Genomic DNA, 5553 nt, shown 5'->3' on the forward strand with positions numbered 1-5553 from the left:
TTCTGGGAATATACAATACCTACATCCTTTTTAGTGTTTAGGTATTTTAGAACTCTTTTTAATAATACCCAGTGTTTTCTTGTGTAACAAGTGTTAAATTGACTTAGGTAAGTCATAGCAAAGGATATATCTGGGCGCGTGCACACGGCTAAATACATTAATGATCCTATAGCCTGTTGATATGGCACGTTATCTAAATTCTCAGTTGATTTTCTTGATTTAGGCAATGGTTTCAGTTTGCTGTTTGGTTCCATTGGATGACTAACTGGTTTAATCTCATTTGGAATATTAAATCTTTTAAGAACATTATTCAAATATTGAGTTTGGGTCAACTTTATAGTTTTCTTTGCCCTATCTCTTTTCACTTCCATTCCTAAACATTTCTTAACTGGTCCCAAATCCTTTACTTTAAAACATTGTTGCAATTTTCTTTTTAAATTCTCAACTTCAAAATTGTCATTGTGAAATATGAAGAAGTCATCAGCATACAATGCTATATTAAGTATAGAATTACCCTTTTGTTTGGTGTAAATACATGGTTTGGAACAAGTTTGCCTGTACCCTAGGCTTTTCAGAACCTCTCTTGCTTTCTTATTCCACGACCTAGCGGCTTGTTTCAGTCTGTAAACTGTTTTTCTTAATTTGCAAACTTTATTAGACTCCCCCTTAATGTCATATCCTTCAGGAAGCTCCATGTGTATAACTTCTTCAAGATCTCCATTTAAAAATGCAGTACAGACATCAAGGTGGTCAATGTTCCAGTCATGCTTTGCAGCTAAAGCATACAACAATCGCATTGAACAATGTTTCACCATGGGAGCGAAAGTTTCAAAAAAGTCTATTCCTTCTGTTTGGCTACAACCTTTTGCCACTAAACATGCTCTGTGACATGCGACATTTCCTTCAGCATCTTGTTTAATTTTGAAGACCCATTTTGATTTCACTACTGGCTTATTTGACGGTGTATCCACTATTGTCCATGCTTTGTTCATTTATAAGGCCTCTAATTCCTTCTTAATGGCTTCTTCCCATTTAGTTTTATCGGAGCTTGACAGTGCCTCTTCATATGTGACTGGTTCTGACTCCTCATCTTTATGCATGGCCAAGTAGGTAACAAAATCTGGAAATTCTTTCTGTTTCCTGTTTTGAAGTGGATATCTTCTTTCTTCCAAGTTTCCTTGTAATTGTTCTAAACCGTCTGGCTCTAATGGAACTTCATTTCCTTCATCTTGTACTTGTTCTTCTTCAGGGTTTGTTCATGCGGAATCATTGCTTCATTTGTTTGGAAAGCTTCTGGCTCCTGTTTAATAGCTTCTTTCTGTTTAGATTTATTGGAGCTTGACAGTGTCTCTTCATATGTGACTGCTTCTGACTCCCTGATCTTTGAATGTTCTTTCCAACGCGTCCCAGGCTTCCTTTGCTGTAGTTGTCTGGATGACGTAAAATTTAACAATAATATCATACGAGACAAATGTAAATACACAAACATGAATCCCACAGCCCCAAACCTACACGCCATAATAAAATTACATAAACCTAACACACCCATTAGACCAATAATAAACTGGAAGAACATCCCAGCTTACGAAATAGTAAGGAAATTAGCAAAAGTATTTTATCTAAAATTACCAAACACATACAATGTCCAAAACTCCTCCCACTTAATGACAGATTTACAAACCATTAAACTTAATGAGAATATGCGACTATGTTCCTTTGACATTGAAAACATGTATACAAATATACCAAAAACAAATACCGTTTACTTACTTACTCATGAAGCTGAGCCCTTCTTGAGGAGCCACCAATTCTGCAGCTACTCAAGAATTTCCCAGCATTTTTATGGAACCCGAAGGTTAATCTCCATGTGCACAAGAGCCCTCCACTGGTCCCTATCCTGAGCCAGATCCACCCAATCCATAGCATCCCATCCTCTCTCTCTAAGATCCATTCTAATATTGTCCACCCACTTACGCCTTGGTCTTCCCTGTGGTCTCTTTCCTTCTGGCTTTCCCACCAATATCCTATACACATTCCTTGTCTTCCCCATTCGTGCTACATGACCTGCCCACATCATCCTCCTCGACTTGATCATTCTAATTATACTTGGAGAAGAGTACAAGTTATGAAGCTCCTCATTATGCAGTTTTCTCCAACCTCCTGTCACTTCATCTCTCTTTGGTCCAAATATTCTCCTCAACGCCCTGTTCTCAAACACCCTCAGTCTATGTTCCTCCCTTAATGACAGAGACCAGGTTTCACACCCATACAGAACCACAGGCAAAAATTATAGTTTTGTATATTCTAATTTTCTAGTTTTTGGACATCAGACCAGAAGACAAAAGGTTCTGGACTGAACAGTAGCAAGCATTACCCGAGTTCAGTTGCCTCTTAATTTCCTCCTGAATCAGGTTTCGATCTGTTACTGTTGTTCCCAAATATCTGAACTGTGCCAGATTTCCAAAACACCTGTTTCCCATCTTTATGTGATGAATTTGCCCTGCACTTTGGTGACGAGACAGTAACACTAACAAGTAAAACTTCCTCCCTAGGAAGTAGTAAGCCACAAACAATCCCTGGACGACATCAAGAACCTCCTCATCAAGATAGACGGGCGGCACAAAATCTGCCCATGGTACCCATTTTATAGGAGGCAAGGTGGGTCCCAGAGTTGGCCTGGATGCTGTGGGGAAGAAGACTCTTGTCCCTGCCATCCAGCCTGTAGCTTATTGCTGTACCAGTTGAGTTATCCTAGACTCTTCATTCATTGCTGATGCAACACTGTTTTAATGATATCTGTGTGCAGAACATATGGCAACTGAACTAATTCTGGCTTGTTGTGTGTTGATAATCAGGAGTACCTTCATAGCCGTGGCATTGTTCATCGTGACCTGATGCCGGAAAATATTCTCCTGGATGAACACGATAACCTAAAGATTTGTGCCTTTGGATTGGCTACTATATTCAGGGGGAAAGGAATGGTAAGTAATGGTTGTACAGTGTATGTATAATGTTGGACCTTATGTGTGGTTCTGTGTCACATTTCAGAGGTTTTGCAAAGTGTGGCAGCGGGTCAGTAAGTGATGGGCTTAGCAGGTTTGCAGATAGTTGCATCTCATGAGTACATTTGCGAAGTCTGTAGGTGCAGATCTTGCAAGGGATTGCATATACTGACTGAGGGTCTTGGTGTTTTCCCCAAATGGAGCGGTAGGTTCTCTGTTCAGCCCAAACTGTATGCATTGATGGTACAAATAACACAGGTCTGCAACCAAAAAAGAAACTGCATAGGATATTTCTACTGTTTCTTATAGATTTTTACTCACTAAAACCGGATAAAATAGTAAAAAATCCATCACATCAATTTTTTTGCAAAACTCATATTTTTAGTTTAATTTTGCATGAAATTTCTAAAAACCATATCCAATAATTATTTCTTACTTTAAAATAATATTTATAAGAGTGGATCTAAACAATAATAAAAATAGAAAATGGGTTGGAGGGGGGGGCAGTGGAAGGGGTTGGTAGGGTGGGTTTGGCGGTGTGAGGAGCTCAGGCGATCATGTCCCAACATGTTTACTTTGTTTGTAGCGAAAGGTGAGGAATCTTACTGGCTCGGTTGAGCATGTTTGGGCGTGTTCTCTGTGGCAATAGGAATGAGTATATACAAGCCTGCTGTCAGATTTGATCATGTCTCAACATGCTAAATAAGTTCAGGATCTTGGTTGATGTATAAGCCACTCAGTTTACATCCTGCATTCAAACGTGACTGTGCTTGTGTTTTAGCTCTGTATTATGGCTCAAAGAGGTTGTGTTATTTCTCCAGACAACTTTTGTTTTATTTGTGCTGAATACATAGTTAAAAGTCAACAAAGAAACATAAGTGATTTTGTGAAGAAAGCGTATTTTGCTTATTTCAAATTGAAACTTGGGGATCAAGATAAACCTTGGGCTCCTCACAAGGTGTGCAGAAGGTGCGAGGAAGATCTGCGTTTGTAGTTTAAGGGTAAGAAAAACTCATTTCGTTTTGGCATTCCTATGATGTAGCGTGAACAGCAAAACCACACGACTGATTGTTATTTATGTTCGGTAGATGTGAAAGGCTTTAATACAAAAAATAAAAAGAAAATATCTTACCCAAACCTTAATTCAGCTATTCGTCCAGTGCCTCATAGCTCTGAAATACCAGTTCCCCTCCCACCTTCCAGTTTGGCTGATATACAGAGTGATTCGGAGGACAGAACTATATTACCACCCCAGGATGAATCCAGCTCAGATTTTTCTGTTGATGAGGGACCCCAACCTTTTTCTCAGAGTGAGCTCAATGACTTAGTTAGAGATTTAGGCCTTTCCAAAGATGCAGCCGAATTGCTAGGGTCAAGACTAAAAAATAAAAACTTGCTGTCACCTGGAACATCATTCTCGTGGTACAGGCACCGAGAGAAGGAATTCACTCAGTTTTTCTCCAAAGAGGGAAATGGGAGAAAAAGAAAAAGAAGCATGGGACTCCTTCAAAGACGTAGTGCACAAGTTTTTGGGGAACACTGAAGACCCTCTCTACAAAACCAATGTACAACGCATGTTGGCTGCATATAAAGCTCAAGGTTGCAAGATGAGCTTAAAAGTTAATCTCTTACACTCCCATGTCGACTATTTTCCCGAAAACTTGGGAGCCTACAGTGAAGAGCAGGGAGAACGATTTCACCAGGATGTCCATGATATTGAAGGACGCTACCAAGGAAGATGGAATGCGAATATGCTAGCTGACTACTGCTGGATGATCAAGCGGGAAACGGAAAATGGAAAGCGAAAGCATGTTCGGAGGAGCATCAAAGATAAGAAGAAAAGGTTTCACAGGCAAAGAGACTGAACACAGACTGTTAAATATATCATGAAGGAATTGTTTGTTTAATTATGAGAAGTAATATGTTTAGTTCAATGTAATAAAATTAGTGATTTTTTCATCGCTGTTATGATTTTTTATTGTAAACCCCTATTATTTTCCAAAAAACCGTACATGATAGGGGGAAATTGAGGTCATTTTTGGATTCAGCATCCTAGAAAACATAAAGTATACCAAAAATATTCCATGCAGCTGAAAAAAAAAACTTGGAAGAGACTGTGGGCCTGTCGTCTGACACATTACTGATGAATGAATGAATAATAATGTCCCTTCACTTGGGAATCCCAGAGCTCTTAAGGAGAGAGAGACAGGATTTTGCCAGATGATTGTAAATTGAAAAGTTGCAGACAGCTGCACGCGATGCCTAAAGAGGCGCACTAGTGCTGTTTCCAGTGGAGCAACACTGCAGGAAGGTGATAAGTAGGGACCGAATTTTTATGTCCTTATAATCCCTTAAATATGTATGCATTTATGCATGAAAAACTTCTGAAATATGCACACAAAAATTTATACCAAATATTAAAATTGATTTTAAATTATTTTAAGACCAACAAATCAATATTTAAGTTCATTTTATATACACTGAATGGTTTATTTGCAATAAAAAGCTATACTTAAATACAAATCATGCAACAAAGCCAATATATTTCATT

The sequence above is a fragment of the Cryptotermes secundus genome, unplaced genomic scaffold (genome assembly GCF_002891405.2).
Source record: "Cryptotermes secundus unplaced genomic scaffold, Csec_1.0 scaffold53, whole genome shotgun sequence".
Classification (NCBI taxonomy): domain Eukaryota; kingdom Metazoa; phylum Arthropoda; class Insecta; order Blattodea; family Kalotermitidae; genus Cryptotermes; species Cryptotermes secundus.